Genomic DNA, 10604 nt, shown 5'->3' with positions numbered 1-10604 from the left:
CCTCGATCGTAATCAGCACTCGCCAAGGTCGTGCTGGAATGCCAAGGACACCCCAGACCCCTCCTGGCTCTCTTTGGTAATAGAAAGAAGCAATGGTGCAGATAATCCAGCCAAATGGCGGGTAATCCAAAAGCCATTTCTATTTGGCCTTGGGAGAAGTTCCTGTGCTCACTCTGTCGGTGGGTGGGTGTGCGCCTCTCTGGCAGATCCGTAGGCAGAGAGAATCAGCATGGCTGGTGGTCCAGGCTGGGCGCGGGGAAGGGTCTCCTGGCCAGCAGGGACAGCAGGAGCCACCCTAGGCGTGGCAGAAGGAGCAGATGATGAAGAGAGCAGTGCATGACGTGGTTCACCATCTGTCCCCCTTCCTTTGTCCATTTTCATCTTCTCCCTGCCCAGAAGGCTGACCTCTGTGGCCAGAAACCCCCACCCCCACCCCCCAACTTCTTTGCCTTCTGGCAACCAAGCAGGTTTGAGCCATAGGAGACAGGAGCCAAAGGAGACAAACACTAGGGCAGTTATCCCCTGCTTCCTCTTGCAGGCGCTCAGTTTCCCATAGAATTCACCTGTGTCATATTTCTAACAGAAAACACTCGCCCTTTTCTTACTCTGGGTCGACAACCGCTATTTCTTCTCCACTCTAACTCCTACGCAAGTGCAGAGGCCTGACCTCTGGAGATTGCCTGCGGGTGAGGATAGGACCCACGTAGAGGAGAGTGCGCAGACTGGATGTGGGTGGCCAGGCTGGACAATGCACGGACACAGGGAAGTGTCCTGAGCTCAGGCACGCAGACCTGATGACTGGGAGTTGCTCAGGGCACACAGAATGCTCTCGCTTTCCTGATGGGCCACGGTAGCCCTGAGAGAAAACCAAGGGACCAGTAATAACTTGGTTCGACTTTAGATGAGGCAAAGAAGAAAAGCAACTAGCAAAGAATGCTTTGAGATCCTTGGGAAAGTTGTTTTTTGTTGTTGTTGTTGTTGTTGTTTTGGCCAGTCCTGGGCCTTGGACTCAGGGCCTGAGCACCTTCCCTGGCTTCTTCCCGCTCAAGGCTAGCACTCTGCCACCTGAGCCACAGCGCCCCTTCTGGCCGTTTTCCATATATGTGGTGCTGGGGAATCGAACCGAGAGCTTCCTGTGTAGGAGGCAAGTGCTCTTGCCACTAGGCCATATTCCCAGCCCCTTGGGAAAGTTTTTGACTATGGAGTTCATATTGGAGTTTGTGTATCAGCTTCACGTCTTGCTAAGAGGCTAAGGTAAACGCCTGGGTGCCAGTGGCTGACATCCGTAATTCTAGCTGCTCAGGAGGCTGAGAGCTGAAGATCGTGCCTAGCACAACATTATTCACAACAGTCAAAGGTGAAAGAAACCTAAATGTCTAACGATGGGCGCACGTGGAATTCACACAGTGGAATACTATTCCGCCTTTGAAAAGAAACGAAATTCTGACACAGGTCATCACCTAGATGACCCTTAAAAAATATGATGCTAAGTGAAATAAGCCAGACACATGAAAGGGCACCTACGGTACACGTCCACTTCTCTGAGGGAGTCAGTTTCACACGGAACAGCGTGCAAGCTGCAGGGGCTGGGGGGAGAGGGGATAGGAAGTTTGTGCTTAAGGGAGCCAGTTTCCATTTGAGAAGAGTGAAACATTCTAGAAATGGATCATCACAACGCTTTCACTACTTAATGCTATTAAGTCCTATGTTTAAAATCAAACGGTTTTAAACAAACAGATGTACTAGGATAACAGGTTTTTTGTTTTGTTTTGTTTTTTTGCCAGCCCTGGGCCTTGGACTCAGGGCCTGAGCACTGTCCCTGGCCTCTTCCCGCTCAAGGCTAACACTCTGCCACTTGAGCCACAGCGCCACTTCTGGCCGTTTTCTGTATATGTGGTACTGGGGAATCGAACCTAGGGCCTCGTGTATCCGAGGCAGGCACTCTTGCCACTAGGCTATATCCCCAGCCCAGGATAACAGGTTTTTGAGACAGGCTCTTGCTATGTAGCCCAAGCTGGCCTCCCGCCTCGGCTTCCTGAGTGCTGAGATTACAGGTGTGTCCCACACGACAGGCATGTGTTGGACTAGCAGGTCACGTGGTGGTAGAACTTACAAGGAAAGCAGAATGGTGCGGGGGGGGGGGGGGGGGGGATGGTAGGAGAGACTGAGCCTTTCCCACAAAGCTTCCTGCACGATTTCTCTTTTCCACACTCAGCATGAACACTCGGGCAGTGTTCACAGGGTGGAGGCAGACAGGCCTGAGGTGTGAGTGCTGACAGGCAGGCACGATCCTCTTGCAGAGAAGGAGAGAGCGATTCAGAGGCCCCGGCCTCCATTCGCGACAAGCGGGCCTGGGTGGTCCCTGCCCTCCGTCAGCCGACTTTGCCTCCCACGATGAACATGCAATGCTAATCAGACTGAATTTGGGAGGAAAGGTGAAACGGCATAAATTATTTGGAAAATTTGTGCCGGGTGCCAGTGGCTCCCGCCTGTAATCCTAGCTACTCAGGAAGATGAGATCTGAGAAGTGAGCTGACAAGCCAGAGTGGGCAAGAATGTCCGGTAAACTCTTATCCCTAACGAAGGAGCCAAAAGCCACAAGTGGTGCTGAGGTTCAAGTGGCAAAGCCCCAGCCTTGAGGGGGAAAAGCCTAAGAAACAGGCACGTTTGTCAGGTCTCCTAGTTCATCAAGCTACTCCAGTTCCTCCTCTCCTCTCTCTTACAAGAGTGGGGATCATCAGAAAGCCCCTGTGGGATAAAAAAAAAAAAAGGGGGGCGGAAATGAGCACTGTGGGCGAGTTGCACTTGCAGTAAAGAAAGGCATCATTTTACCCTTGAGAAAATATGTCCGGGTGCTAGTGCAGTGAGCGGAGTTACATCACGATTGAAAACCCCATGTCCATTTGGAATGGAGAGGGCGAGCCACTGTAAATCGTCACAGGCTGGAAACTAATGAAGGGACGCGGGAGCCTTCAGACTTCCAGCTATCTGTAAGAGACCAGCCCCTTGGACGTGTCAAAACGGCACACTCGTTCACTTCAGGGGCCATGCCCTAAGACACACTCCCTTTAGAAGCCAAATTCAATCATCTAGCTGCATTAGCAAATGGTACAAGTGCTTATGAAAATAAAACTGTTCAGCCAAATACATCAACCAAAGAGATAAAAATGTAAATTAGAAACAAAACCGAAATCAATACACATTATCAGCTGCTAAATTACTATTCAAAAAAAACCCCACAATTTAAGTAGACAACTGGAAATGACAGGAAACATAAGCAAGCAGAATACTAAACAGAAATACACATTCATTTAAAAAGAACTCACCCAACAAGAGTTTGATAGTGTTTGTAATTATTGTCATGACTTAATCACAGGCTGAACACCAAGGCACAAAGAATTCATAGTTAGACTCTTGGATATTTTAAAGGAAATCTCAACAAAATTTACATTCCTCGTAACAAGCTACTCAAAGCAATAAAATTTCCAATATGCCATAACATGGTGTGTGTTTGTGTGTGTATGTGTGTATATGTGGTTACTGAGCTTTGAACTCAGGACCTCATGTTCTGGCTTAGGTGTCTTGCTCCAGATTGGCACTGTACCACTTGAGCCATGGCTCTGCCTCCAGCTTCCTGATGGTTAATTAGAGATAAGAGTCTCTAGACTTTCCTGCTCAGGCTGGCTTTGAGCTGAGCTTCTCAGATCTCAGCCTCCTGAGTATCTAGGATTCCAGGCGTGAGCCACCAGCACCCGGCAATGGTAATGACATTTATTATTGTGTAATCGAGAGGGGTTTATATTTTTAAAAACACATCTACAATGTCTAGAGCTGTAGATGGAATTTCTTCAGGATAGAAGCCTAAATATATTACGTTTTAATTTCTTGAAACCCATTACTACAACATTTCGCTTATTTTATGGGTCTTTTGCCTGAAAATAGATTTTATTTTTATATGTCAACTAAATTGGATGTCAACTAAATTAACTGAAGCATAAAATACGCCAGCAAGATGTATTTACAAATGCACAAGGCAAGATGGGGTGTCAGTAAGAAGAACCTGATTGAAACCCCTGGGCTTGAGCAGGCCTCAGGCAGCAATGGCAGCTCGTGACAGGTGGCTCCTGTCTGGGCAGCCTGCTCAGGGACATATACATGACACAAATTATACATACAAGGCTCCAGGTTACTACCCAGTATATCCTGTGGGTGGCAAGAGCATTGCATTTTCTTGCCCTTGCACATTTTGCTGCTGTCTGAATTGTCTGTAGTAAACATGCTTACGTGGGTGAGGAAAACTTTACTCTTTTGAAAACTCAAGTTGCTATTCTGTTTCATTTATAAAACGTGGGCATCTTGCCAAAGTTTGCCGTCTTCTTAGTTATTCCACGTGTGAAAGCAAAGCCAGGCACCAGTGGCTCACACCTGTAATCCTAGGGACTAGGAAGGCTGAGATCTTGAGGGTCCTTATTCAAAAATCAGCCCCGGCAGAAAAACCTAAGAGCTTCTCATATCCAATTGACTAGCAAAACCCTGGAAATTAAAGTGTGGCTCCAATGAGGGAATGCCACTCACCCTTGAGAGGAAAAAGCTAAGTCAGAGTCCAAAACACACTGAGTTCAAAGGCTAAGAAGTCTCTGGTCTTGTGTTACCTCTCTTGCTTTCTCCGTCTCTGTCATCCCTCTCTGGCATACATACATATAGTGTGTGTGTGTGTGTGTGTGTGTGTGCGTACAGTTTTTGTCAGAGCTCGGTGGAAGCATGGAAAAGGGCTATAATTTATCTTATCCAAATATATCCAAAGTCATGAACAAGCTTCATACATAAACTTAAATTAGTGTTGGGTGTGGTGGTACACGCTTATAATCCCAGATACACAGGAGGTGGAGGTAAGGGGATGGCCATCTGAGGTTCACTCAGGCAAAAACACAAGACTCTTGTCTGAAGAACACACTGAAAGCAAAAGGAGTGAGGTGGTGGCGGGTCGAGTGATTGTGTCTCAGAAGCAAGGCCTGGAGTTCAGCACTCAGCCCTTGCCTGGTGAGAGCCGGAGAGTCCACTGTGTCTGGGCAGCTCTGTGTGTGGCTCTTCCTTCCAGGACTCTGGTCCCTAATGCGACTTTGTTTTTATCCCTCTTGGTCTCTAATAGTCATGGAGCCACCTTGATTTCCTTGTTTCCTAAATGTGATCCGCAAGTCTTTGTTGTTGGTTTTTTAAATTTTTGTCTAAAAAAAGAGATTTTTTTTTATTTTTTTTTTTGTGGAGACAAGGTTTGCACTAAGTGGCCCAGCTGGCGTCCACTGTGTGAACCTCGGCTCGCTCAGTGCCGGCACAGATGCGTGCTCTCACTGGGCTGGAATCTGTTTTTAACAGCCATGCTTCTAGAATTTCCAACTTCATTTTCCCTAGACTTTGTTTTTCTTAGAAGTGAGAGTTGTCTAATTATGAAGCTGGAAAGCACCCCCCCCCCTTCTGAGAACCTGATTGGCTGTTTCCTCTGCACCCCCCCCCTTGGTCGCTCTGAGAACCTGATTGGCTGTCTCCTCTGCGCCACAGGTTGATCTGAGAACCTGATTGGCTGTCTCCTCTACGTTCTGAGAACCTGATTGGCTGTCTCCTCTGCGCCCAGGTTGATCTGAGAACCTGATTGGCTGTCTCCTCTGCGCCCACCCCCCCCGTTTGATCTGAGAACCTGATTGGCTGTCTCCTCTGCGCCCCCCCCCGGGTTGATCTGAGAACCTGATTGGCTGTCTCCTCTGCGCCCAGCGTCCCCCTGGGCCCCATGTGACACGCCCCCCTTCCCCCCCCTCCCCCTGGTGTGCTGCACGCTGTGTTCCAGGTGACTTCATGGGTCTCCTGCCCCCACTGCCACCGGGCCCCCCCACTTCCCCAGCTCACTCCTGCCACCCCCCCCGTCCCCACCCCTCCCCAACCCCATCCCTGCGCCTCTGCACCCGCTGCCTTTGTGCTCTCCAGGACTTTCCCCCTAGGGCCCCCACTGCCTACCTGTCCCATTACCCCGCCTTCGCTCCCTTGGTGGCCCCATTCCGTCATGCCAGTGCCCCCCATGACCCTTCCCCCCCACCCCCAGACTTACCAATGAGATCCTGCAGGGCAGGAACGGGCTCTGGCCCGCCTTTCCCCTCCAGCACTGCTCACAGGAGTCAAGAGCCCATTGGCCTGGTTTAAATTCAGATTTCCTCCCGCTGCTCAGTCTTGACATTTCTCTTAGAACTGCTTGGGGGTGGGGGGCTCTCTGGAGGCATGTGGGGTTCGGGGGGTTGTTTTTTGGTTTTGTTTTCTCTAGCCAACCCAACGGACTGCCTGACCACAGTGGTAGACAGAAGCGATGGGATGGGAGAGGACTGCACTGAATACAGTTAAGATCGTCTGGAGAAGGGAAGGGGGGGGCTGGAAGTCACTGCCCGCCTGCCCATCAAGGCCAGGGGATAGCAGTGGGCACAGGGACCGGTTTCACTGTACTCTCCAGGTGTGCATTTGAAATATTTCATGATGGAAGGATTTGGGGGGAAAGGCAAAAGAGGAGCAGTAATTTGCACACCTTGACAAGTTCTGGGCCAGAGGAACGGGGAAGGGTGCTGCTCTGTTTAGATCCTGTCTCTCCTTCTCTCCCTCCCTTTCTCCCTTCCTTCTCTCTCTCCCTCCCTTCTTTCCCTACCCCCTTCCTTCTTTTCCTTCTGTTCCCCCCCCACTTTCTTCCCTCCCTGAACAGCACCCCATTCCCATTTATTTATATGGATACCTGCACAAAGACCTTTGGGGGAAGTAATGCTACCTTGGCTCTACCTCTTGGGTTGTTCCACATTCTAGAACATTCCCAAATGGGACTAGGAGCCTCTGGAAGCTGGACTCTATTCAACTAACCCAGCTAAGCTGCCCTCATGTGGGAAGTCCCTTGGACGCCTCTTAAGTCACACCCAGGGCCCCACTCTTACAGAGAAAGGATCTGCCTGCAGGTCCCAGAGCTGTCTTGGTGGAAATGTGCCCCTTCCTGTGTCTGCCTGCCCAGTCCTCTGCCCAGAACGGGTGCATTTTTAATGACCCCTCAGAGGCTCCTTCCTCTGGTGACTCTCCATGGATCACAGCAATCAGATAATAAATGTGCAGTGCAGTACAAAGTGCTCTATTGATTCCAGGCTCAAGTTTTCTCCAAACAATTCCTAATACCCACACTGGTCCTGTCCAACTCGTTTATGGCGAAAGAAGCCTGAAATGTTCCATGCGCAGAGAGCAAGTTGCTCTTCCCACCATGTTTGGCACGTATCTTTCCACCTCCAGACGCTGAAAGAAGGGTATTTGTAATGTAGATGAGGTCAATCCGTTAGCCCAATGTTGACAGACAAGAGGAAGATTCCAGAGAGAAATGCCACACCAGCAGATGAATATAAATGACGCTCATCCACTTTGTTCCTGTAAAATGCCTTTTGTAGCAGAATCTCAAAGCTCTCCAGGAAGCGAGGCTTTGACTGGCATTTTCACTCAGGGTAAATGGGAATGGTCAGAGCTCTCTAAATCATTTGTGATAAGAAAGAATTAACGTCCAAGACTTTTTAAAATGCAATATTCTTGCCTTCTGGGTAGTAAACAAAAGTGTCCAAAAGGATAATGACATTTGTGGATTATGGCTCCAGTTCCTGGGGAGAGAAAAAATGTAAATAAATATGTAAAAACAACAAAACCAAACCCTGCCAAAGATGGCTCCCACCCACAGTTCCTCCAGCCATTGCTTACCAGGCTCGGCATGCACAAGCATGACCTTAAGAACACAAAGTGCATCTCCTCGTTGCCCGAGAGGAAGGCAAGTGCTCTGGAAGCATCATGTCCGTTTCACGAAAGGGACCAGGCAGTGGCTCTGGCACCTCACGCTTTCCTTTTGTCCTCTTCATTGGAAGCCTCCTTGTAAATGTTGAATAGATAGACGATTCATTGGGGGTCTACAATGACCACACTCTTATCTGCAAAAGCAGAGGGCACCCAGGGCAGTGTCAGACTGTTAGACACATGGGGAGGTTCCCCAGAGAATCTGTCCTTCACATTCATACAAAGCAGCATGAATGACCACGACTGGGCTGACATACCTGAAGATCAGATGTTAGTGACTTGGAAACCATTCCTAAGAGCCATGGATGGCTCTGATCATCCTCAGAGGACAAAACTTAGCTGTGGTAATAACATCGCCGCTGTCTGCCTCTTGCTTTGCATTCTGCAAGTCAATGCTAAGCTCGCAAAAGAATCCAAGAGTTCAAGCTGGGTGCTGGTGACTTACACCTGTAATCCCAGCTATTCAGAAGGCTGAGATCTGAGGATCATAGTTCAAAGCCAGCCATGGGAGAAAAATCTGAGACTCTTATCTCCAGTTAACTCAGAAAAGGCCAGAAATGGAAATGTAGCTCAAGCAGTAGAGTGCCGGGCTTGAGCAAAAATAAGCCAAGTGAGAGCATGAGGCACTGAGTTTATGCCCTAGAAAACACACACACACACACACACACACACAAAACACACACACACACACACCATACAATCATCAGAAAGGACTCCAAATTCTTAAACTTTGGTGTACTGGCTGTCATGACTTAATCTAGCTCAAAAGGAAAGAATTCAACAATGGGTGGCAAGGTTTACCAAGTCAAACTGTTTTACCAATGGTTTCTATCAAACACACAGAGGTGTTCGCTGAAATGTAGCTTGTTAAATTTCCATCTTCTTTGAAGTCTATGCATCATTCTTACAAATAAATTAAATAGTGTCAGGGAGTGATTTGAGATATTTAGTTAATTCTTTCTTTAAATTATTCCCTGACAATATTTAATACGTTTGCTTAATTCCTTTACATGTAATATGTTAAAATATGAACTAAGTAGGAAGGTCAGTAGACACTGGTCACGGATCAAGATTGAAAGCCGGACCTACTGGCAGCTGCAGAGGAGTAGATCTGACAGGTATATCTAGGAGCAAACAAATCAGTTGTCAGCAGATGAGGAGTCTGGATGCTCTGGGTTGGTCAACTAGCGATAGTAAAACGTGAGTCAATGCTGCCAGTGCAGCTAAGCACGTGAGCTTGCTGCCACTGCGAGACCCCTGCAGTCATGGCTGCTCAGCTCTCCGCCTCCCTAAGCCAGAGCTGCCCGTGCGTCCTCCTGAGAACGCTCCACGTGTTCACAACTCCACCTCTCCGTCCAGACGCTTGTGATGTGTTTTCAACTCCAACTCTCCACCGAGAAGCTTTCGCAAAGAGGGACTTCACTTTCTGAGCGAGGTGTGCCGAGTTTTTAAAAAGATATATGTATAAGCAATCCACATCATTTTTGTCACAAAATCACTTAGAAAGTTTTCCAAACATCTCTTTTCAAAAAAAATGAGGCTATTTTCAAGAAGACACTTAACGTCTTCATCCATCAATGGAGCAGCGCTGTAGTCCTGATGGGACAGATTAAGAATATTTGTTTTGTAAAACTTTCTTCTAAGTAGCAGCCTAATGACAGCTATTTGTCATCACAGACAAGATGAGGATACACAGAAAACTCTTTAAGAAAACAGGAGGGGGGCTGGGGATATGGCCTAGTGGCAAGAGTGCTTGCCTCGTATACATGAGGCCCTGGGTTCAATTCCCCAGCACCACATATACAGAAAATGGCCAGAAGTGGCGCTGTGGCTCAAATGGCAGAGTGCTAGCCTTGAGCAAAAAGAAGCCAGGGACAGTGCTCAGGCCCTGAGTCCAAGCCCCAGGACTGGCCCAAAAAAAAAAAAAGAAAGAAAACAGGAGGGCTGGAAGTGTGTCTCGAGTGGTAAAGCGCCCGCCTAACAAGTGTGAGGCTCTGAGCCCGACTCGTTTTGTTTTTTGTTTTTTGTTTTTTTGGCCAGTCCTGGGGCTTGGACTCAGGGCCTGAGCACTGTCCCTGGCTTCTTTTTGCTCAAGGCTAGCACTCTGCCACTTGAGCCACAGCGCCCCCTCTGGCCATTTTCTGTATATGTGGTGCTGGGGATTTGAACCCAGGGCCTCATGTAGAGGAGGCAAGCACTCTTGCCACTAGGCCATATCCCCAGCCCCCCGACTCGTTTTTAAGCTTGACAGATCGCTGGCGTGCGTTTTCATTGGTCTGTGACTTCTGTGGGACAGGTGACCTACCCAGCGCTGCTCTTCCTCTCATTTCAAGGCTGCAACAAGTATCTCCTAAAGGCCAGATGGACAGCAGGTTTAACCCACTGAATGGCATCCAGTAAGTATTCTACCCAAGCTGCCATGCACTGCGTCAGGCCGCATGGTGGCCACAACGAACACACATCCTCCCTGTACAGGGAAGTGCTAGTTTGCCCAGCTTCCATCATGCCACACTTGCCTATGTGACAAAGTCTTAAGTGGCAGCAACACGTGTCACGTGACCAGATCCCTAGAAGGCAGTCTCTGTCTCCCTGCCACTCTACCCAGCAATGCTCCAGGTCAAGGCTAGTTTTATCAGCCAAGGTCATGAACAAAGACACCACCGGTATAGGTAGATCTCAAACACCAAGCGAGCCATGGCTCATGTTAGATGTAATTTTTTTTCACGCTCTGAGATTTAAACTTAACTGTCTTCTGTATTTTG

Source organism: Perognathus longimembris, chromosome 2, assembly GCF_023159225.1.
Source record: "Perognathus longimembris pacificus isolate PPM17 chromosome 2, ASM2315922v1, whole genome shotgun sequence".
NCBI lineage: Eukaryota > Metazoa > Chordata > Mammalia > Rodentia > Heteromyidae > Perognathus > Perognathus longimembris.
Note: the sequence above shows the minus strand (reverse complement) of the source record.